Source organism: Podarcis pityusensis (assembly GCF_964106645.2).
Source record: "Podarcis pityusensis genome assembly, chromosome: 5".
Taxonomy (NCBI): domain Eukaryota; kingdom Metazoa; phylum Chordata; class Lepidosauria; order Squamata; family Lacertidae; genus Podarcis; species Podarcis pityusensis.
Window position 1 is genome coordinate 15,666,105 of NC_138032.1, and position 25,276 is coordinate 15,691,380.

At 41.1% G+C, this 25,276-nt stretch overlaps 1 protein-coding gene and 1 long non-coding RNA gene across 12 annotated transcripts in view; one reads left to right on the plus strand and one right to left on the minus strand.

The window, feature by feature from the left end:
- LOC308478550 overlaps positions 1 to 1,303 on the minus strand; it is a 56,064-nt gene extending 54,761 nt beyond the window's left edge. Inside the window, exons 1-2 of the long non-coding RNA XR_013987143.1 lie at positions 1,149 to 1,303; positions 447 to 534 (exon numbers count right to left, since the gene is read on the minus strand). This is a non-coding gene — a long non-coding RNA (uncharacterized lncRNA). The remainder of the gene's footprint in view (positions 1 to 446; positions 535 to 1,148) is intronic.
- The window catches only part of MECOM (MDS1 and EVI1 complex locus), a 470,671-nt gene that overhangs the window by 64,720 nt on the left and 380,675 nt on the right, over positions 1 to 25,276 (plus strand). The gene's annotated exons all lie outside the window — the stretch shown is intronic.

Consider the following 25,276-nt stretch of genomic DNA (forward strand, 5'->3'; position numbering starts at 1 on the left):
GACATCTAGCTGGCTAGGTTTGCACTCAAATGGACCTTTGCAACTTTCTCTGTTCCCAGAAAGCAGTCCTTATGTTCTCGAGAATCCAGACGACCCACCTCTTCACAATTACCTACAATGGATGCAGAGGATCTTAGAGCAGGAAGGAGTCACAAAAGTCATATAGTCCAATCTCCTGCTAGTGCAGGAAATCCATTACTACAGCATAGGTGGTCATCTAGCCTTTGATTAAAAACCTCTAGCGAAGTAGAGCCCACCATCTTCTGAGGTGCTCTACTTCCCTCTTGAGCACTTCATATCACCAGGAAATTCTTCTGAATGTTTGTTTAAATCTTTGTGTGTGTGTGTATAATTTGAACCCATTCAGAGGAGGCTGGTCCATTAGAACTAATGGGGGGCTGTTCCACCAACCTCTGTTCACCAACCCTAAGTCAGTATCTGCCTACCTGCCTTCCTCCAGTCCAGGGGGTAGTCTTGGTCAGCTTATTCCTCCTTAATCTCAGTGTTGCCATTGTAGAACTCTGCAGGCAGGAGCTGGAGGACAAAACTAGAATTAGTTGGCTCTGCCTATAACTGGCTTTGGCTCCACCTGCTGTGGATCTCCCTCTTTAGTGCCATGTGAAGCTGGTAGTAGGCTAGGCCCCATTTCAATAATCTTTACCAAAGGGTCACCCTTAGCCTCTATCAAGTGAACTCAGAAATCCTTCTCAAAACTGTAGGCCCATGCCAATTGCCCCCCCCCCCGGTCTGGCTTGTCCATAGCTGTCAACTTTTCCCTTTTCTTGCGAGGAATCCTATTCAGAATAAGGGAATTTCCCTTTAAAAAAGGGAAACGTTGACAGCTATGGGCTTGTCCCCACTTTCTGCCCCACTAGTCCAAACAGACATCAGCCCCTCTGAACCCATTGATTTGGGTCTTACCCTCTGGCTCAACAGAAAGTAAATTTGGTACATAGTCTGTGTGACAGCCCTGCTATATTGTCTCTTAATTGTCTCTTCTTCACTAAACATGCCCAACTCCTTCAGTTTTTTCTCATAAAATTTTGTCTCTAGAATCCTCACTATTTTTGTTGCTCTCCCTTGGATACACTCCAGTTTGTTGGTGTCATTATTAAACTGTGGTACCCAGAAATGGGCACAGTACTCACAAAAGGGAGCACTTCATAATTGGGACATCATAGCTGAAAAGGCTCTCTCACTGGTTTCCAGCTACGTATTTCAGGGTCATTTGAAGATGGGCCTCTGAGATATGTGAATTCCAGTGCAAAACTGAGCTGATCCATACATCCTGGACTAATGTGCTGATGAGAATGTAGTTACAATTTAGATTTCACACTTCTCCACATTATGCAATGGAGTTCTTGGCTCAAACACACACACACACACACACACACACACACACACACCACAATGCATTTAAAAAATGTGTTTTTTGAGATAAAATGCATTCAAAAAGCGTATCCAGGGCATAGGAATATAAGTAAATTTTTCTAATTGATCCTGGGGACAGGAGACGGTGGAGAATGGTTGTTCACCATATCCATATTAATTTGGGTTAAACTATGGGATTCATCACCACAATCAAATACAGTACATATTATTTGAATATGTACGGTACTTCCTTTTGCCTGCCTAAATCGAAAACCTTTTCATTTCACTCAATAATCCCAGGTTCTAATATTATGAGAAGGATAAAAGGACAAAAGTGTGCCTTTGTGCTAAATACATAAAACTATGACATCAAACCATAAGACTCTGACTTCCTTGACATCATAAAAAAACCTTTTGCATATATGTTTTAAGAAACCCAGTACAGGAACTCACACTATTTTTGCCTCCTAAAGTAAGTTATTTCTCCATTGGTTTGTAGGAGATCAACTCATTTCTAAAATGGTCTAAGATTTCTTCTGAGAAGTGATTCCCTGTCTTTTGCAACAGGAAATCATTTATACATTAGGTTTATAAGAAGGAAGATCACGTAATCTCTGTAAGTGGTGGAGGGATGAACTGGCTAGGATGTGGCTCATTGTATGTGGGGCCTCTAATGTCTTGCTCAAATCACTAACTAGGGTCGTCCCCACCCCCCTTGTATGACTTTCAGAAGGAGATACGCAGATGTGAAAGGGTCAACCCAGCAAATGGAGGCTGGGATAATTTCCCTCAAAGGAAGCAAAATGAGATGGTGAAAAGTCTGTGCTACCTTTTGATCTTCTTTAACTTCTAGCAGAAATCATATACTCAATATTTTTCCTACCACCACTTTGCATATAATTGTCGTGTATTTCTGAGTAGTAGCAAAATGGGCCTCTTGACCTCACAAGAAGAGCTGTTACTCTACATTTAACAAAAAATGAGGCATTATGTATTAGCCTACATGTTTTGCAATAGCTCCAGCCATTTAGTAGCTACAGACCAATTTAAGGTGTGCCCGGAGGCAAGCAAAATTGCACAAAATGGCAGCTAATTTATAGAAAGGAGACTGAGAGAGGAAATATTTGGAGGTCTAGTCCTTGGAGCCATCTGATTCGTATTATTGACTCATTTAGAAAACAGAAAGTGAGCAGAGACAACTTTTTAAGGAGTTTGGTTTCACGCAAATGACTTGCAATTGCAGCCCATTATTTTTATACCTAGACTTCATTAGTCATATCCACCCCCCACCCCCCGTCAAAGCTTCAACCCATGTCAAATGTTTTCAGAAAACACACCAGGACAGGTATGGAACTCATCAGCTTTGGTCAAAGGTCGGCCTCATTAAGGAGTCAAAATGAAAACTTTCAGTGTCTCCAACACATTGCCTAGACTTTTCTGCCCCCACTTTTGAAAACCATGGCCCGCTAAGCACCTCCTGCTCCCCAGACATTCAAATGCGATCAAGATGACAGGGTGAGCAAATGAATAGGATTCTTAACTGGCTGGACTTTATAATGAGGGAATGATTGAAACAACCAAAAACCTGTTTGCTATGTCTGTAGCACCATTTCCTGTAGTGAGATATAACTTCTCAAGACAATACTATTAAGGCTTCTATGGTTTGTTTTTTTAAAAAAATCAACATTAGGGTCTGTGACTGCAGCTGGCAAACAAAATACTGTAAATAGCAGGGTGCTGACTAGGTAAATAAGGCAGACTCTGATACACAGAACATTTCCTTGGCTTGCCTTGTCTCTTCCTGGGAGGTCAGTGTCTTTCAGTGAGATAGGGAAGTTGATGCACAGGAGTTGTTAGCAACTGGTTATCACGCTGTGCTGTGACAGATGTGTTTTGAGGAATGTGGAGGCCCTGAGATAAGAATAACAAAAGGCCATTCACTGAAGAGGTGCAGTTACACAGGCGAAGCATGAAGCTGGAAGATAGAAAGTGACAACAAACCATATCTATGGTAGCTGGGTTTGTATAGCATGGCTCTCCTAAATTTTATAAATAAATCTGCGGATGATATTGCTATGCCTGCCAATATTTCACAGAAGAAACTATGGACATACTTGTCTTCCTGCTGCAAGGATCCATTGCTGCTTGAGTTCTCCCACGTTTCTTCCATTCCTGAAGGCTTAGTCTATCTGTTATAAGCACTTGCATTGCAATAATGTTCTGCACTGATTTTAGAAAACCAAGAAGGCATCTATTATTTGGGTTAAAAATATACAAGAAAAACACACACTAAGGAATGTCTGGATGAGTTTATATGTGATTCATGTGGTCATTTTTGTACATTCCATCCCATTTCCACATTAATCTGCAAACTTTTTAAGCTGTGTATGAACATTTTGCATTTAAATACATATTTTGAATGTATTTTCTCTCAAAATACACATTTTAAAATGTGTGTGTTTGTGTATTTCTATCTATTTATCTGAGAACTACATTGCAGTTATCAAAGGATAATTGCTTTCTCATCAGCTCATTAGTCTAGGTGCAGATCAAGTCAGCTCATATTGGAATTCACAAAGGTCAGAGGCCCATCTCCATGTGTCTCTGCATTAAGCAGCTGAAAACTACTGAGAGGATCTTTTAAACTATGATACCCCATTGAAGAAGTGCTCTCCTTTGGGAGGCTTGCCTGGCTGGTGCTTCCTCCTAAATCATTTTGGTACCAGGCAAAACTCTCTTTATTTTCCCAGGTCTTCTTTAAACTTCTCTAATTTTAGCTGAGATTAATATTAACTGCTGCTCTGTGTTTAATTCTGCTGTATAATAATTGCTTCACACTAGGTATTGTTGCTACTTTGCTTTCATTTTTTGTTGTTGCTTTGATTGTATTCATTGGGACATAGGAAGCCGACTCATAGCGTTGGCCCATCTAGTTCAGTAACTGTACACTAACTGGAAATGGCTCTCCAGCTTTTCATTCTGAAGTCCTTCCCAGCCATAACTTGAGGTGATAGCGTCATGTCTACATCTTACATTTGAAGCACTGTTATGTCACTTTAACAGTCATGTCTTTCTCAAAAATCCTGAGAATGATAGTTTACCCCTCACAGAGCTACAAGTCCCAACACCCTTAAAAACTACAATTTCAATCCATGTGCTTTAAATAAATGGTGTGTAAGTTGGGCATTCTACCACAGAGCTATGGCTCTTCACCGCTATTTAAATATGCTCCCATCAGCACCAGCCAGCATGGCAAAGGTCAGGGCTGATGCGAGCTGTAGTCTAACAACATCTAAAGGGCCACAGGCTCCCCATGTTTGTCCCACGGGGCATAAATATATAGGTCTATATGTACCCCTTTAGGCACATCCAAAATCCAAGTCCCCATCCCTCCATCCAAGAGACGTATCCTAAGTAAATTGAATGGTGTATCCAAACTGCACTGATTTCAATGGAACACATACCTTGATGCCCACATGTTCCACTGAAAAGAAGGCACTGCAGACTTAACATTTGATGTACTACAAACTGAATTATTTTTTTTTTTTTGGTAGATCCATATTTGTATAAACATTATTCATAAGTAGTTACTGGTTTTGAGTTTTGTGGTTACAAGTGTACCTTTACTTCCTTTTGTTTTCTATCTGTGGAAAGTCTGTTATTTTCTACAGCAGGTGGCACAATTTGTGGAGACTTTGTTTTTTTCATGCATTTATCAACCTTCAGAACTCCAATCTTTGGCTTCATGTTGCCTGGCTTATTGGGGAAGGAATTGCCAAACATGCCTTGGCTGAGCACTGTGCAGGGGGAAGGAAAATTGTGCAGTCACTAACAGTATAAACATACTAAATTATCTTATGCTGCCTCTGACCATGCAAAATTACTTAAATAATGGAAACAGAGTCCAGAGGGGAAGTCCTGTTAATTTGTATAAGTCCCGATAATTTGTATAAAGTTCTGATAGTGTGTATAATTTGAGGAGGAAGGAGTAGAGAGGTTTTGTCTTCCTTAGTTCAGGCCTTGTACATAGCAGGAAGACATTCAACCAAATAGGCAGAAAGAACTCCCTCAGAACTAAACAACCAATCAGAGCACACACTACTTCAATAAAGATCACGCCACTCTGCCTGGTTGCTAAGCAATACCTGCACTCCCACCCCCAGTAGCTAACTAATGCTGAGATCAGAATTAACCCCTTAAATTCCAACTGAATGATTCCTGCTGTTGCACTTCCAACAGGGAATTAGTTCATTTATCTACCCTGCCACTGTTTACTCTGACTAGCAGTCTCTGTTCTATATCCCAGACAGAGGTCTTTCTCAGCCCTTTTATCTGAGGCTCCTTTTTCAATTGCAGATGCAGAGGCTCAATCTGGGGTTTTGTATGCAAGCTAGGCGTGTCCTCAAGCATTGACCTATAGATACCTTACCTGATGGCTCTAACTGCATGGATAATTGGTTGAAATAGTAACATAGCTCTGGAAAAGCAGATGAGAGAAGTATATGGTGCAGGTCAATAACTGCTGTCCTGCAAGACCATATTCAGCCCAGTGGACTAGTACTGTCTGGTATCTCAATCATTAAACCCAGTTTCCAAAGAAGAATGCGAGGGAACAACATCTGTGGCTATGGGGCCTGACTGCAGACATTCTCGAAGGGTGGGGACTTGGCCTGCCACCCTCCCTTCCCACCCCTGCCCCATTTGCAGTGTAACCCTTTGGCAAAAGTAGTTGCTGAACAAGGGAAGGATAGCCACAGGCAGCTCATTACAAGGCTAAAGCTAGCCACATGGTGCCGCATGAGATATGTTTAAGGAGTGATCACATGTGTTCTAGCTCCACAGTCGGAGGTAGCATGCTTCTGAATGCCAGTTGCTGAGAATTGTAGCTGGGGAGAGTGCTGTTGTGCTTAGGTCCTGCTTGCAGGCGGAATTCCCATAGGCATCCTTTTTATGTACATCCATCTTGTGGGGGCTTGGAATGTGGATGCTGCAGTCGGGGAGGTCTTTTGATTTTAAAAAATGTGATAAGGGAGGAGGCAGTCTCTAAGGTATTCAGGAATTACTCACTGAAAAGTTGGCAGTCCAATTTGTCACCGAGGTTCGTGCCACAAATTGATCTCCTCTTCCTCCACGGACCTAAACTTAGGATTTATCGCAGCCTTGAATAATCATAAATAATTATAATGAAATCTTTTCATGATGCTCATGTCATTATCTTCAAAGATAACATGGCATTTACTTTGTTGGGGGTCATGCCCTCCCTACTCTCACCTTTGCCAGGCTGTTCAGCAGCATCTGATAAACCAGAAGCATCCTGATTGTGAATCTGTGATTGATGTACTTGGCCTAGAACTTCCCTCCTCCCCATTCAGGAAACAGGAGGGCTGGAGAGATAGCGCTCAGTTTTCTTTCACAGTCCCTGTTTCCTAACTCTAATCACCTTCTGCTGTGGGAAAAGAGATGAGATGCGGCCTTAAAAACAGATCATTGTCCGCCTCCTAGATTAATGCAGAGAAAGCAGTATTGTCTGTTGAATGGATAAACCTTCCTGCCGTCACTCAAAACCTATATTCAACGCTACTTCATTTCTAAGAGGCTTATCTTCTTTGAATAGACCCTTGCAGCTCAAGTAAGAGGCGATGTAATGAAGCGTGTTTTTTTTCTTAAGTGAGAAACCTGCTGCAAAGAAGGGGTGAAGTCTGTGCAGCTGTTCGAAAGGGCCTTTGCAGACTCTCGAAATACTTGTCATTTATCTGGTCTTGCATGACATCAAATGAGAGAAGATCAAGTTCAAAATCTGCCAGGGCGGCTTTTGAAGGGGCTTCTTCATCTGTTAATTAAATAATGCTTATTAACGTGCAGTTTAATGTGGCCTGCCCTCTCCTTGTACAGCAGGGTTCAGCGATGAAAATAACACTGCATTTGGTTCACTCGTTTTCAGTTATTAATAATTAGCTTTCACGGATTTTGGTGGTTCTGAATTGCAGGCTTGCTGTTCAGGCTTTCATATGTGGCTCAATGAATGAATAAGCAAGGCAGCAATGAATGAATAGGCAAGACAGGTGTTAGCGTTGCCAGGCACAAAATATGGATTGGCACCCTGAATTCATATTAGAATAAATCTCTTAATATTTACATTGGTAATTCATTCAGTGCTTTGTCATAAAACTTCCTCTTATGAAACATGTGTAGGGAAACATGTCAATCCTCCTTGCTCTGCCCCTTGTAAATAATTTCCTGTTTCCTTGGCATTTCTAAGAGATGTTCCTAAATTAGTCTTCTGGCAAAAATTAGCAGAGTCTTGTGGCACCTTAACAACAAATGAATTTACGGCAGCAACTGGTTTGTGGGCCAGAGCATTCTTTGTTAGATGCATGAAACAGCTCTCATGAAAACTTATGCCACAATGTATTTATTAGCTTTTAAGGTGCCACAAGGCTCTGTTGTTTTTGCAAAAATATACTTAGATTCTTGATATTGTTTTGGTAACCAATGAGAGATTGTATGTGAGATTCAGATCCTGACATCAGTCATGATTCTCTGAATCCATGTGAATATTTGTGGAAATAACAAATGCAAATTCTTAGATCTAAGCAGGGACTTGCAGATTTGTTTTTGGATGGTGAAAACAATGAAAGTTGTGGGAACTTTTGTAATTCATATGTCTCCTGCCTGTATGTATCATATATGTGCTCAGAATATGTGGATGGGGTGGTGTCTTGATTATGCAGACGTACTACTTAGTGAGAGGCTGGTCAAGTCTATTCAACATTGACATGATATGTATGATCTTCCTTGATCATAAAAGCTCATGGTTTTCTGAGAGTTTTCTCCTAGCTCCTAATGTTGACCCATGCATGCACTTTATTGCATTGCCCCTGGGATTTGTAATTTCCAGCAACAGCCACTAAGGAATCCTAGCACCCCAAACAAAGGCACCCAGGAATAAGTGAAAGTTTCAGATCTTGTTGGGGAGGGATCAAACACATGTTTGGAAGAAACAGTTCCGAGAATTAACTCAAACCGAGAAGATCCCTAACAAAACTTAGTTAAGTGGTCTGGTCACATAGTTCACAACAACCAATAAGAAGGTCATCCAGAGCCAGTAGTTACCATTAATTATCTTTTGTGTATGTGTCTTACAAATGAGGTTTCTTTGTATATCATGTAGGTTTACAGAGATCAGTGAGAGCTTCTTGAAGTGTAAGGAGCAGCCTGGCCAGCCTGAGTGCTGACTACACATGTGTGGAATGTTCTTTTAACATTCCAGGCTTGAGAAAAACTTCCGGGGGAAATTAAACTCAATTCATAACACATCTGTGCATTATTGGACAAATTCCAGGTAATAACGAACTTGGGTAACATTTCTAGATCTGTACTAGTACTCTCATTGGTTTGTCTTGGTGACAGTGCTTAATCTTAATGAAAGCTCAACAAGGCTTCCCTCTTGCCTGCCACTATGCTGTACCCATTAATAATGTCAGAACTCAGTACTGAAATGTTGAGAAATAACAATAATAATTCTACCAAGTATCTTGGAGCACATGGAGGGTGATAGTTCTCATGTCACAGGCAGGCAGGCAGGCAGGCTGGCAGGCTAGAGATCTATCTCTTCTAGTTTTAGAAACTTAGCTCTTAAAAGTGGGGCAGGGCCATTGGTGACTACCCCTGCATCTAGATGTTGAGAATATGTTACCTAATTGAGGTTTCTTGAGAAGCTGAAGCCTACAATAAGCAAAAGATGGTTGACCAGGTAGGCAGAAGGTGACCAGTTCAATTGCTGGCATTTGCCACTCCTTGTAGAGAAAACCCAATGGTCTGACTTGAGAGAAGGAAGTTTCCTATGTTTCAGAAAGGACAGGTTCTTAGTATTTACACTAGGCTTGGCCAATACAGAAGCTTTATGGTACCTGCCAATCACAAGGGACAATGTTACACTCCCTTTTTCAGGGGCGCCCTGTGTGAGGCCAAAATTTGGTGCCCCCACCTCTCACCTTCTATTCAGCTCCATTCATTATGTCATACTTGCAATGCCCTGTGGTGCCCCCTGGGCTTGGCACCCAGTGTGGCAGAACCAGTCACACTGCCCTACCTCTTCCCTTCAGCAGTTTAGGCACTCATGACCCCAGTTTGTCTCAATATCAACCTCTGGTCACAGTGTTCCCAGTTGAAACCTCTGAAGTCCCTGGCAGAAAGACAGGATTGTATCAGGATAGATCCACTGAAATTAATGGACCTAAGTTAGTCATGCTTGGTTTTTTTCAGTGGGTCTACTGTGAGTATGGCTGACATGGGATATAAGCCATAGCAGTGTTTGAAACAGAAACTGGGAAAAGATTGTGCTTGGAGTTTTTGTTTTTGTTTTAAATGTGGAATAAAGAAGATTAGCAAAAAAGGATTTAAAATCTGGTTTGGTTGATACAGACAATGTGAAAGAAAGCACAGTTCACCTGAGTGCAAGGCAAGACTGAGAGGAGAAAACCACCTTAAATTTCTTTGGACCAGAATTAAATGTTTTTGTTTTAGTTCTCGAGAGAGCCAAATAAAATTTGAAGTCTCTTAGAGCTAGCATCGGCTTTCCTGGTGCCAGGACCATTGTGTGCCTGGGACATCCCCAGCACTTGTACAGTATAGTCGTAGCTGTATTGGCTTCACCTTTGAAGAGCCAGGAACAACTATAATCCTGAAAAATCTTATCCCCACTCTCACCCCCCACCCCCCGGTCTCTCATAGCAAGTCTGGCATGGGAGAACAACATAGTACAACACTATAATATTTCCACAATTTTGTGCATGCAAAATACTACCAATCTTGTCCTGTTTTATCTTTACAAAACAAATCAGGCTAAAAGAAACCAGTGAACTGACCCAGGCTGCACAGGTAACATATTGACTGAGCAGAGTCCCATTTCATCAAGGAAAAACAATCAATATCATAGGACTTGAAATAAGATGTTAGAGTGTGGAGTGCTCCTGTTTAGGGTGCCAGCCAGCCAGCCAGCCAGCCAGCCAGCCAGCCAACTTTGCCCTTCTTAAGGAATATTCTGTTGCATCCTCTTTCCCTGGTTTTCCATTTCTCCTCTCACACTCAGGTGGCCAGTGAGCATGCACAATCCTGATTGTGGTGTTTTGGAAGCCCCTCCTCTATTCTTTATTCTTTTCTTTTAAAAAACATATTTCTGCAAATCTTGGGTTTCCCCCAGGTCTGTTGATCTTTTCTTTTGGCTACATAAGGATCCACATTCAGATAATAAGTATGCTATTAGCATCTAAGGTGGGTTCTGGTCTATTATGCCTACCATAACAAGACCTTTGCTCTATCAGGCAGGTCCTTCTTGTCTTCTAGTCCAGCATCCTGCTTCACCTAGCGCCCAACCAATGCCCTATGCGGGCTTATCCAAACTGCTCCATGCATTGAAAGAACACACAGAGTAGGTCACAGAGGCACAAAGAATAGTCCCACCCACTGCATGTACTGTTGTGAGTGATGAACTCAGCAGAGACAAGGGAAGGGTACCCTGGACAGCTTCATGCAGGGCTCAGGCTGAAGTTACACACACACAGTTGACAATCCATCTTACTTGTTGGGAACATGCTCCTATTTTAAATAAATGAATAAATTGGCTTCAAGTCATCTTTCTCTCTCAGGGCCAAGATCACACAACCTCCTTCTTATATAGACTCTCATAAGCTTTACTCCTTATGTTCTTATACTGGAGGCTCTTAACCCCTGACAACGCAGGTGCATTCACACAAGTGGTGAAGACTGCTTGATGAAAAACTACCAGGAGGTGATTCATTCGTTTATTTTTGGCCCAATGACTGGTCATGTGAATCACTGATATCAAGCACATTTTTAGATCTGGGTGCTCCATAACTTGGTTCAGTCCAGATTTCACATGATGTGATGAGCTGTGATCTCAACATGTGTCCGTGACCTCTCAGAATACTCGAGTAGTTGATCACTGCATCAGAAGACTAACCCTGCAGCCGTCTCACTATTAGACAAGTAATCTGTCCAGCATTTAACCCTTTTTGTAAGTTGGTTGTAAAGTCATGTAGACAGACAAACAAGTCATTTCAAATGTTTATCTTCTTACTTTCTATGTGTTTAATACCTAAAGCACTGTATTTCAGAGGCAACTCGTACTTGCACTTATTTCTTTGCAAAGCTGCCTCACAACAGTGTGAAAAGACATTCTGCGCTTGCTTAAAGGCACTGTACCCATTAACAAAAACACCACACAACCTGGCTCTGTTCACAAACAAAGCTACTCTGTTCATGCTCAAGAGACATCTTGGCTTTAAGCCCTATTTTTTGTGTGTGGGGGAGGAGTTGGTTCCATGGGAAGTGCAGTTTGTGTTTCTCTTCTTTATATATACTTAGGCTGCCTTATACTGAGTCGTACTATTGGTCCATGTAGCTCAATATCACTGAATCCTAGTGCATTTCTAGACCTACATCCTGTTCTAACAGCCGCCAATGAGATGCCTGTAAGAAGTCTTCAAGCAGGATATGAGTGCAACAGTACTCTCTCCATATGATGCTCCTTACAGTTTTCCCCACCACAAAAACAGCACTCTTTCCTCTTTCAATGTCTTCACTTTTCTGCAGCACACTGGCTAACTTGCTTTACTGCTCATTTGACTTCTAACTTATCCTCACTACTTTATCACATTTTGACCTACACCACATCTTATCTGATATTGGGGGATTATTGGTTTGTTTTTGTTCTTATTTTTTATTATGTATTTTGTCTTTTTTATATTGTAATTTTATGTTCTGAACTGCCCTGAGATCTATGGGTATAGAGTAGCATACAAATTCAATTAATATAGTAATAATAATAATACTAATCCTGCATTGAAGGGGTGGACTAGATGACCCGGGGTTCCTTCCAACTCTACAATTCAATGATTCTACCTAACATACATTGCATGCTCTCTGAACAAGGAGGGAATGTCTCACCTCTGGGTTCTCTACAATCCCTATGCTGTTGCCACAAAGTGAATAGTAATTTGTTGTAGTAATAATAGCTGTTGCTGTAGTAGCCAAATAGCCAAAATTTTAGTTGAGCTAGTGCAGTGGCTAATGTGAACTAAGAAGCCTCAGGTACACATTTCAACTCAGTTGTTGATTTAGAGCCCTTATTCTCTGACTTAACCTGTCCTCAAATATCTAGTTATAATACTAGCCTACCTTGCAATGTTCTTAGAACTACTGTGAGAAGGTATGTGAACTATCATTCTTTCAGACTCAGCCCTCCCATCACCACCACAAAAACAATACTGGGTAGCTTTCAGGATTCTTAGAACTACTGTGAAATTATACATGAACATGAGTTTTGAACATTCATATATAACTTTATAAATACTGTTATAGATGCTATAGAAGAACATGCGAAGTTGGCAAACATCATTCTCTTTTAAGTTTTTTTTATGTAGTTCTCCCCTGGTGCATGTGTACAGCATGGATAGGGAACCTATGGCACTCCAGATGTTACTGGACTACAGATCAGCATCCCTGAATATTGTTCATGTTGGCTGGGGCTATTCCCCTTACAGAGCTACCTTTTCCTTAGAATAGAAGATGACTGTTAAACCACCCTGGTAATTGTAGCTCTGTGAGGGGAATAGGGATCTCCTAACAGCTCTCAGCACCCTTAACAACCTATAGTTCCCAGCACTCTTTGGGAGAAGCCATGACTATTTAAAGTGGTATGATACTGCTTTAAATGTATAGCACAGATGTGGAGATAGACAGATATGGATGTAGCCATAGGCATAGAGATAGAGATAGAGATAGAGATAGAGATAGAGATAGACATAGACATAGACATAGACATAGACATAGACATAGACATAGACATAGATATGTGTATATTACCAGCCCTGGACTATTTATAAACAGGTTAGGCTGTCTATTTATTTAATTCCTATAAAATATCTCAAAGCTACTTTTATCAGCCATAAAAACGATTGCAAACAATCCTATATATACAAACAAAAACAATTTCAAATCCAATACAGGCATAATACAGGCGCATACTGACATAAAAAGTTTGTTGAAAAAGGCACCAGAAAAGTAATACAGTGCCAATCTGATCTGTAATGGGAGTGAGTTCCAAACTTTTGGTGTTGCCACACTAAAGCCTAATTCCTATATCATAAGGAGCCAAATGGATCTCATGGTAATATGGCATTATCAATGAGGCCCTCTCCTGCAGAGCATAGTGATTGGGAAACCCAGCCAGATGGGTGGGGTATAAATAATAATAATAATAATAATAATAATAATAATAAGGCATTAGGGTTTCTGGTAGAATCTGTTGCAATTAATTATCCAAAGCTATTTCACATTAAATGTGGTAGTCAGGTTCCACTGTTGTTGGCACAGCAAAGGCAGGTAACCACTGCCAACTGCAGTTTTCCAGTGTTCAACTTTGAGTTTCTCCCATTCATGCTTTCAGTGCTGATCACAGCTAGCACTGGTGAAACCTGACTGCTACATAAACTGCGAACTGACTCTCAGAGAGCTTAGTGTGTGTGGAAACTGATCTTTCACAGATTTCTTTTTAATAGAAAAAAAATCCTCCTTAGCTGATGTCTTCATCAGGAAAGGAGACACCTGCATCCGTGCCATTAAACCCAAGTTCTGCGACACAACACTTCAGTACTTCCTCTTTACGCACAGCTGGATGGGACCCATGACACACAAACTCTGCAATGTGCCAGAAATGCCTGATATTCCATGCAAGAGGTGTTTGTGTAAGATAACAAAGGGACAATCTTGCACCCACGTACAACTCATCTGTTTACACATGTCACTTGCTTTGCCAGCTCTGATTAGTTTGCTAGCAAGGAGGCAGGAAGGCCAGCAATCAGGTTTTTATGATTCATCATTTCTGCTCCCTATTAAGGAGACAATGTTAGAACTTCTGCCAATCCTAGAAAAGGATTTTTCAATACCTTAGGGACATTTTTTAAAGAAAAAAAAAAGATGTGTATTTCAGAATGTCAGTTTGCTAACTACCAGAAAAGCAACACACTTAATTCTACTTACATATAATATGCTGCTTCTTTTTTCCCAAAACCTAGAATTGATCTCCTGTCTGTTTCCCCCGCAAAGCTGTTTTCATAGCTACATGTTTTACATGCTGCCAAATAAATATTTTATTATACAGAAGCCAAATGTACATTTTCATAAGTTAAAAAAAGGTTACATTCTCTGTTAGTGACATTGATTTTTTTTAAAAGCTATATTCTCTCCTACCCATGCTTTGGTAGCATTATTCCTCACCCATTCAATTACCATTTCTATCAGCTTTTCTGAAAGATTATGCTTTTTGGGTGTTCTTCTGTAGATGTCTTTCCAGTGGCTTCACTTGATGAATGTGACAAGTTTTGTGCTTTCTCCCTCCCCCTCATTGAATTGAAAAGTTTTTTTTTTGTTTTTTTTTATAAATACGGGCCCAATAAGTGCCCAAAGGCAGTGTTTCAATGGCTGCTAAATCTTTCAAGGTTAGGACTTAACCTTCGTTCTCTCCTAATTCAACTGCAACCTTCAGTCTGAAGCCAATCAAGAATATCAGATGATACTTAAACAATGAAGGATTTCTGATATTCAGGTACAGCTTCTCTTCAATAGGATTGCAAATTCTTTGTGTGAAGAAAGTCGGTTTTGCTCTAAAGTACTGTCACAAAAAGTGAAATTACCATTTGCTTGGACTGGTGCCATTCATCATTGTCAGAATACTAAGCATTGTAAGAGGCTAGGCCTCTCCAAATTAATGCCTTGTTTTGCATCAGCTAAATTTTCCCAAATCCTCGAGGATGGGTCATACAAAAACTCATCTTACCGTTTTAATTTATCAATCCAATATGAGAGCAGGGAAAGGAAGCTTCATTCCATCTCCATGCTTTTTTAAAATTTACAGTCTAATTCGAAAAGAAAAGGAAATAAGATATGAAAATAAGTTGGGAAAATAAGATAAATCTCTCTGTGAAAATCACAAGATCGACTCAGTCCCGTAGCCAAACCTCCATAATTCATTTGTAGGTCAGCTCCAGGGATTAGCCATGACGTATTTGGAAATTCATTTATTTTTATTTTATTTTGCTGTTTCTTATGCATAAGCGTAATGCTGTCCCTAAGGCTTTTCAGGTAGCCCTCAAATCTTGACAACGTTTGCCGTCTCAGAGCCCGAAGCCAAAATTAATTTTCAAATAAACAGCATAAAAATGTATGGAGTTGTATAAATTTTAATACAAAACACATTTGTTCTCCTTGCTTACATACATGCATACATACATATTGTTGCTTCAGCCAAAAAAAATCATAAAATGACATTGAAATTAACAGCCTCATGTACATCATGAAAGTCCGGGAACTTTTTGTTTTTTAAAAAATCATACCATATTATATGGCTCCCTTGCTTAACAATATGCTTTCTGAAATATATATAGAGAGGAAGAAAATATGTGTTAATTATATAGGGTATGATCCAGTCAAAGTTAAATCCCACTGGTTTCAGTGGGAATGACGTAGGCATTCTCTGCCAAAACCAAGGGGATTTGTATTGCGATATTCAACATTAGTCATACTCAGAGTAGACCCACTGAAATCAACTTAAGGTCATTTATATCAATGGATCTAGCCTGAGCATGACTTAGCTGGCTATTACCCCATGTGTTTGGCTGAATTGTGTCCAGTGGATTGCCTTGGCCCATTTTATACAACTCTCATTAGCACCGAGTTACTGTCTTCTATGATAATGGGTGCCAGTCAAGTGGGAAAGACCCAGATTGTTGGCTTACCCATGAGGTGTAGGTGGAATTTTCCAGGGTCATCAAATGTAGCCTGTTGCGATCCAAGTCATTCCCACATTGTGTGTTAATTCAAATACCTTAACAAGCAAGTTAGCAATGTTCACTGTGAATTTCTGTTTTTCATATGCCGTACAACAGTAGGAATGTTGTGCATATATGCAACATCTTTTGGTGCCCTGCAATGCATTGGAAACTGATAACAGTTCTATTTTGTGTGGTGCACAGGCTTGCTTTGGTCCATGGGGTCACGGAGAGTCGGACATGACTAAACGACTAAATAACAACAACAAGTTTGAGTCTCTAGCTCAGAAGACCAGTAAATGGGATATCATGTCAGAAGGAGATCAATGACAGCTGATAAACTGGTCAATGAATCAAGAAGCATCCAGGTTTAAAGGCATACCCAAAGGTTCAGAGCTGAACAGACAGCTTTTAGGTAAACGGGTAGCAAGATTAAGGGCTCCAGAGCTAGCATGAAGACAGGACTGCTGTTACAACATGAGGCTAGCTGGCCAGGAGGCAGGGGTGCAGCCAGATATCGGAACATCGGAAGTTGCTTCATTGGTCCATTTGGATCAGTATTGTCTCCACTGACTGGCAGTGGCTCTCCATGGCTTTTGGCAAGGAACGTTCCCAGCTCTACCTGGAGAAGCTGGGGATGGAACCTGGGACCTTCTGCATGCAAGGCAAATGTTCTACCTCTGAGCTACATGTCCCTTCAAGCCCCTTTCTTGTATATTTTCTTATTTCTTTAGAGAAAATATACTGGGTCTTTCTGTTTCATACCACCTGGATGTGAAATGTATCTGGAGATCCATGCTCCTTCCAGTTGAGGTCTTCAAAGATGTTCTGCTAACTAAGGATGTTGGTGAGCTCAGAGTTGCATCCTGTGACAACTCTGTGCACCTCTGAGCTGGCGCCATCACCCAGCTGCCAAGGCTCAAGTGCACTGGAGGGCTGATCAGCCCTGCTTCATCTGCTTTGCTTTACTGCACATTTGTTGTGCTGGTCACAGGCTTATCTGGCAATAGCTGCTGGGTCTAGGATATTACATTTCAAACAGGGACCCAGAGCATGTTGGGGAACCTGTTGCTCTCCAAATGTTGTTAGCCTTCAGCTTCCATCACCTCTGGCCATGTTGACTGAGGCTGATGGTGCTGGAATCTTAACAACATCTGAAGGGCAATAGGTTCCCCATCCCTAATGTAGCATCACTCTGGGGCACTGTGGAAAACGTAAATAGTGAGTGGCTTCCCAGGCCCAGCTACTGCCCCCAAGTATTTTGCTTTTCCTGGCTAGAAGTCACCAATAGCCCAGGCTTACTTGTATTCATTTAGTATCAGTGATGGAGATCCTATGGTTCTCCGGTTGTTTTTGGGCTCCAGCTGTCATCAGCACCAGCCATCATGTCCATGCAATGGTCAAGAATGATGGGAATTGAATTTAAATGACTTTTGGAGGGTCACAGGTTGCTCAGCTAGTCCTTTCAAAAAATGATGATGATGACAACAGTTTGGAGCTTGGAGCACTCTGAGCAGCTTGGATGTAAGGGGGGGGGGGAAATCACGACACATATAATCATTATACTTACAAAATATACAGTAAGATGTTGTAGTCTTGAAGCAGAAAAAAAAGACCAGTTTGAATAGCTGCAGAAAAATATGCATTAAAAGCCTGTCAAAATAAAAATGTTTTCACTTTTCATCTAAAAGACAGCAAAGAGAGAGCCTGGTGAATCTTTACTAGAGCACCAAGCCACCACAGAGAAGGCCCTGCTTCTTGCATTTATTTATTTGTTTAAAATACTTATAAGCCACTGAATATTTTAAAAATTCTTAAGTGGTGTACAGTGTAAAACAGGTAACAATATAATTAAAACAAAATTAAAACAAAAAGACATAATAAAACCTGTAAAACATTAGCATAAAAGCATATAAAAACAAATTAAACTGGGATTCAGGGAATTCATGCAGATGAAAAACAAAGATGGGTCATGGAAAACCTGGGCAAAGAGAGAAATATTTTCAGGCCATCTGAAGCTACTGATGGTTGCTGCTTCATGTATGGCAGAGGGAAGGCCGTTCCATGGTAGAGGGGCAAAAGTAGAAAATGCCTGTTTTCAGGTGACCAACCTAAGGCATAATGTAGGATGTGGTATCATGAGCAGAATTTCTTAAACCAGCTAAGTGATCTTACATGTCCATACAGTGGCAATGGTCTTTCAGGTAATCTGCTCCTAAGTTGTTCAGGGCTTTATTTGTCAACAACAATGTCTTCATATACTCACTTGACCTCTAATGATGGGTCTGCAAGACAAATTTTAAAGCCCGTTTAGGAACAGGTGGTCCTTGTGGTAACCAGGTCTGAGACCATGCAAGTCTTTAAATGCTAAGACAAGGCCTTTGATTTCAACAGGTAGCTAGTGAAGTTGAAACAAGAACTGATTTACATGCTTAGTTCATTGGGTGCCAGACAAAGGAATGACTGTTCCATTTTGCAGCAACCAAAATTACTAAGTGTTTTTTAAAGGCAGCATATTTTTGCTCTTTTTGTTTGGTTACTAGAAACCAGTGTAAACCTTGATACAGTGGATATTAATTTGGAATCTACTTGGATATTGTGTGATAGTTATCATTTATTTTTATTTTTTTCCTATTCAAATTGTTTGTTTGTTTTCATCTTGTGATCAAAGTAGGTTGCAACCTGCCCTGAGCCTTTGATGTAGGGCAGGCTAAAAATCCAATTAAAACAAGTTTTTAAAACTGCTGCCTCTTAGTCTTAGGCTTCAGTCCCATCATAGAGTGGGGTGAGAGTGGTCGGCTGTTGTTCTAATCTGCTGGCTTCTTCCATCCAGATTAGGAGGTGGGGCTAGCTTCCTTACCTTCTCTTTTTTGGAGCCATGCAGAAGGTCTGAGATTCAATCTCTGGCATTTCCAGGTAGGGTTGGGAATGTTCCCTGGAAACCCACTGCCAGTCAGTGTTAAAAACACTAAGCAAGATGGACTGACTCAGTATAAGGTAGCTCCTTACGTTCCTGTCCCATTGGTTGCATTGGGAGGGTAATTAACTATGTCAGCTCCAGGGCTGGCATAGCTTTGAACTTGATCCTAGATTGGCAATCCATGTATGTGTTGGGGGAACAAAGGGGCTTTGGATCCTGTAGATCCTAGGCTACCCTTGTCCTGCTTCCGATAGGACCACAAAACTCCCTGTCGCTGGTGATGCATCTTTATACTGCAGCATTCTGCCAGCATTCAAGGGGCTCTTCCAGGGTGAGGGACAGATTGAGACAGTTTGCTGCCTGAGACAAAAGAGAAGATGGCACCCACCCACTCTCTTCTGTGCATAGAAGCTGACTGGACTGTCAGTTGAATCCTCTTTCATCACAGGCAACAGGATAGTGTCTACCACCACGTCTGAGGGCATAAAACTAGCTTAGAGATCGCAGCTGTGTAGCACACATACCTCTGCCCTTTAGCACTTCACTGCCACTCCCCACACCCATTAGCTTTTGTAACTTAAGGCAGCTGCCTCACTCTGTCTAATGGTAGGGTTGGTCCTATCTGGGGCCTAACATCCCATAGGCAGAGCTCTTTTGCACCGGTGTAGCAGTGCTTACACCCCATCTAATGGTCCCTCAGTAGATCCCCACCTAGCTTTTGTAATGACCTGTTAGTGAATAATGGGGTGGTGGTGGTAGGATTTTGAGCCCTGACAGGGCAGGAAGATAAAGCTTGGGACGAGAGTATAATTCATCTCTTGGCAAGAATTAAAGGTAGGGAGTTATGTATTGAAGTGATGGTCCTCTAAGATCTGGAACATGCTTGCTGTTCTTAGGATTTTCACCAAACTCCACATGAGGGTTCGCCAATCTTAGTGACTATGAAATAAAATTATGAATTTTTGGAATAAAAAAACAAAACCACTGAAACTCACAAGGTAGAATATGCAGTTTCTGAAAATCTAAAAGGTTGCAAGTGTGTATGGAGGGATTTTTTTTACTCCTCAAACATGCCAGACATTAAAAAGCCCTTCTCCTTAAGAGTTGGATTATTGGAATTCTAAATGTTGGTACAATATGAATGTATATAGTGGAACTGCAATACTTGCTGTTTTATTTTATGCCTCCTAATACTTCTGCTTGCATTTTTTCCCATTGCTGTCAACTCAGTTAACCTGAAGTAATTGGATTTAGGATGATTTGTCCTATTAAAGCCATGGCACAAAAATAAGCTTAATTCCAAGTCTTTTGCCTTAAGCTGTTTTGCGGAAGGAGTTGCTAGACGGTAAATTTAAAAAGTATAAAGATAAAGATTCTCAAATACACAGTGCATTAAAAGCAACAGAAGTAATAACAATGACGGCAAACTGACTGTAGTTAAATGAAATCAATGTGTATCTTCAAAATAGTTTCATTCCACAAGGGGGCTTCAAGTTCACATTCAGTGTTTTGATAGCTTATACATTCATTCATAAATGCTAAGCTGTGCATGCGAACAGAGGATGTTAAATTCCATTCAGGGTACCCTTCCTTGCCCTTTTTGTAGATAAAACTGCATTTTTGAAATGTGAAGACCCAAGGTAGCAAGGGGCACTCTTGTTGCAAATGTGAGTAAATTTAGGATTACCTTGCACGCAATGGAAACATACTTTCTCAAAGTTTTATGTACTCAATTCTTCCCTAGAATCACACACTGAGAAATCATACATTGGTAGGTGGGTCAGTTGCAGCTCCCCACAGTGTGGTGTCAGTGGTGTACAAAAGCCTTCCCCAACCTTGTGCCTCCAAGGTATTTTAGACTATGACTGTCATCAGATTCGGGTATCACAGTTGTAGTTCAAAACATCAGGAAGAGACCAGGTTCGGAAGGCTGGTGTACAGCTTCTCTCATGTTTGTTCCAGGGGCTTGGGAATCCGCTTGGCAGCCCTCATAATCATGTTCTTCCCAGTCTCCACAGAATGGCAGACCAGAATTAGCAATCTTAACCGAGTCAGTGGAAAAGGGTTATGGTAGAGCTCATTGGTAGAGCATCTGCTTTGCATGGAGAAGGACACAGGTTCAGTCCCCAGCATTTCCAGAAAGGAATGGAAGTGTCAGCCATCTGAAACCCTAGTGAACTGCTGTCAGTCTGTATATACCCAGTGAAATCAATGAACAAGTTAGGTAAGTTGATTTCATTGGTTCTACTCATTGATTATCAAATAAAGCAGCAAGTATTGCAATTCTACTATACACATTTGTTTATACATCAACATTTAGAATTCTAGTAATCCTACTCTTTTAGAGAAGGGTGTTGGTAATGTTTGAGGAAGAAGTATCTCTCCACCCATCCATGAAACAATTTACTATTCATCTGTTTCTCATGTTAGTTTTGGTATGGTTTTTTTAAGTTCTCCAAATGTGCTAGTTGCATCCTATCAACACAACCCCCATTTTTGGAAAATTTAGAACATTATTTTAGTTTCATAGTTACTGAGATTGGCAAACACCAGTGATTTATTTTGATTTTTAAACTACTATTTTTTAAAAAACAAACAAACCACAGATCAGTTTTTATAAAAAATCAGTAAAGGCAACTGGATATTTAGCGATAGATATTTAGCAATAGAACGCTGCTGTCTCCAGAACCGGAGGTGGTGGGGAGGACAACACATAAATATGTAGTAGTGGTAGATAAATGATTACTGCATTAGTTCGGTTAGTTTAATTCATTAGTATAATTGCATTGCTTTTTGTAAATGCAAACTGCTTTGTAAATGCTATTGTACAGTCATACCTCGTGTTGCATTCCGCTCTTGTTACAGACTTTCAGCTTACGAACGCGGCAAACCGGAAGTGTTTACTTCCGGGTTCGCCGCCCGCATATGCGCAGAGGCGATCTGCGCGCTTCATGCACGTGCAGAAGCGCTTGATCGCGCCTTGCACATGTGCAGAAGAGGCGCTCTAGTTGCGGACTTTTTGGGGTGCGAATGCCACCCTGAAACAGATTAAGTCCGCAACTAGAGGTACCAGTGTATTATGATGTTTAATTGTTCTAAGTGTTAGCATTAATTAAGCAGGCTTCAAATGAATTTGTTGGATTCACAAACAGCAACTAGTGGCAAGAGGGCAGAGTTGCCTGATGTCTCAGGTTTTACAGAACATCACATTGTAGGGATGGGTTTTTTTAATGGGGAGGCACCCTGTTTACTGCAAGCATGCAAACATTGTTAGTGCCATGTTGGAATACATAAAAAATAAACATGCTGCTTCCATCATAGAGAAAGGAAATGCTGCCCCAACTGGCATTATCCTTTTAGACCAGGGTTGGGGAACCTGGGACCCCCACCCCCAGATATTGTTGTACTCCAACTCCCATCTCCCCTAGCCAGCATGGGGCACAGTCAGGAATAATGATGAATTTGAATATCCACAATTTGTCACCAAAACCCATTCCATACATTTGGATGGGGGCAGGTAGAGTTATGACTGCAAAATCTCAAGGACTACCTCTCCCATTATGAATTGCCCCAGATCCTGTGATCATCATATGAGGCCTTCTTTATGTGCCCTCTCCATGAGAGGCCCAGAAGAACAGGTCTTATCTGTGGTGATTCCTGTTTGTGGAATGCTTTCTCAAGGGAGGCTTGTGTGGCGCTTTCATTACCTATTTTTAGGTGCCAGGCAAAAAACATTTTTCTTCACCCAGGCCTTGGGCTGATTAAACAATCTGTGGCCTTGTAAATGTGTTATGGGGGTTATTGGGGATTTTTTTTGGTTATGTATTTTGTGTTATTATACTGTAAATCACCCTGTGATCTTCTGAAGAAGAGCAGTAGGGGCGCCATCTCCTAGGGGCTGAGCCCTTTTGGCCCCCCAATATCTTGGGGGAGGGGGCTGGGTACCCCAATGTTCAAAAGTGGCGGAGGATGCCAAATGCCGAGCCAAATGCAACACGGCTTCAGTGGTTGGTTTCTTCTCCTGCTGTGGAGGGGGAGGAGGGGGGAAGCAGCCCCAGCTGGTGGTGGTGTCAAGAAGAGGAGGAGGAGCCACGTCCATTGAAGTTGTGCTGTCACAAATTTATCCTAATAAACATATTTTGTGTGCCATTTTAGCTGATATACACATTTTTTGCAAGCAATTTTTCCTAATATAATGCATTTTGGTGTCTTGTTTTTATTAATATCTTCATTTCTATGCACCCTTTCTCCAATATATGCATTTTCAAAAACTTTGGCAGGAGAAGTGAATCGCAAAATTTGAAGAAGTGTGAATTTTGAAAGTTTTCTGTATTTCAGTTCACTTACTCTTTCAAAATGTGTGAATTTGATAGATTTGGCTTTAAATGGGAACTGAATTGAATTTCTATCCATCCCTACTAAAGGGGTTAGCCAATGGGAAGCTGGAGATACACCTGCCAGGTATGTTCAAGACATAGCACATCCCCATCTTTAGGAAAGGGATTGGGCTATATTGTAATGTTTGACTCACCAAACCAAAGCTGCTCAGAAGCCATGTATGTTGACTCACACAGGGCATGAGAGACTGTTTTCATTTCTTGCCTGGCATTTAAGGTGGGCACTTATTCATTGCCAATGAAGAGAAAATGCCCCGCCAAAAAAAGACAAAAGAAGGCATAGATTTGCATAAAATTTTATATGCTAATTTATATGTATATGTATAGGTGCTATTGTTAGAAATAGCTGGGATTTTAATAGCAATATGATACATCTCATCATAATGAGGAAGATTGTGACCAGGTAGTGATGTACCTGCTCAGTTCACTGCCTGGGTGCTAAATGTTGACGGGCAACTTTAAGGTACCTGCAGGTCTCCCTTCTTATCCTTTAAAAAGGACTTGAACCAGACATTCCTAAAAACAGAGGACATCTTCAAACACAGGACTATCCTCTGTAAATTAGGAAACATGGCCAGCCTACTGCAGCTACAAAAACAAACATACCACAGAGTATGCCAAGCACCTTGTCTGACTGTCATTGGGCATGTGCTCAGGTCTGGTGGGTCACAATCTGTACAGGCCTAATGTGATGGTCAGTTAAATCAGTTCCAACCCTTACTCTAAAATACTGTTAAGATCTCATTTCACTGGGGGAGATTGGGCAGGCAGATTCATGAAGAAAGGAACAAGTGATCTGTGTGACTGCAGGTCTAGCAGTTGCTTTAAGTGCTAATATAAGGTCTTAGGGAACAAAAACACACATTTATACATGTGCCCCATGGGGGTGTCAAGAAATTAATAGAGGATAGTTCTATTAGACATCACCTCAAGATTACTCTTGGCCACAGTGACCCAGGGGCATCCAGCCATTTCTCATTTCACTGACTGGGAGAGTTCAGTCAATATTCCACTTCTGTACCCAATCATGACATAAAAATAGGGATCAACGGGTTCACAGTGGGGCCTGTCTGTTTTCTTGGGCCAGGCCTGCCTCAGTACTGCTAGATCTATAGGTCTACCTTGGCTGCTTCCACAGAAAGTCTCTTGATTTGTACAAAGGGAAGATGAGTTCTCTTGTCTGTCTGGGAAACCTTTGAAACAAACTGGAGCTTTCTACTGAAAGTGAAAATCTTATACCCCTTCTTTCCATGAAGCATGCAGTGGGGTGATAGCGTGGTGGTGAAGGAGGGAGAAATGACCTTTGAAATATTTCATAAACTTGGATACTGAGCCTGATTTCAGTAACTCTCAGTTGTTCAATTTCTAACAGGCAGAAAGTTTTGAGACCAAGCTGGCTCTCTTCCCGCCTGCTCCACCCGCCCGCTTTTTATCCCCTTGAAAACAAAAAAGAAAAAAGAAAACCCTGGAACATGCAGAAGTACAATCTATGCATCCCAGTGTCTGTCGTCTGCTTATTGTCCTGTCTAGTGCTCTCCACGGTGGAACTAATCAACTGCCTTGAATGAAGCATAGCTCGTCAACGGAATTCCTAAAAGGTCCTGAAGTATTCAGTGATGAGAGGAATTCTTTCGGTATGATTTGCTCCACATTCAAAAAATTCCATTGTCAAAGGAGACTAGGTGATTAACAGCAGGCTGTCAGATGCAGGGTTAGAAATTATTTTCTCTGACCTTCTG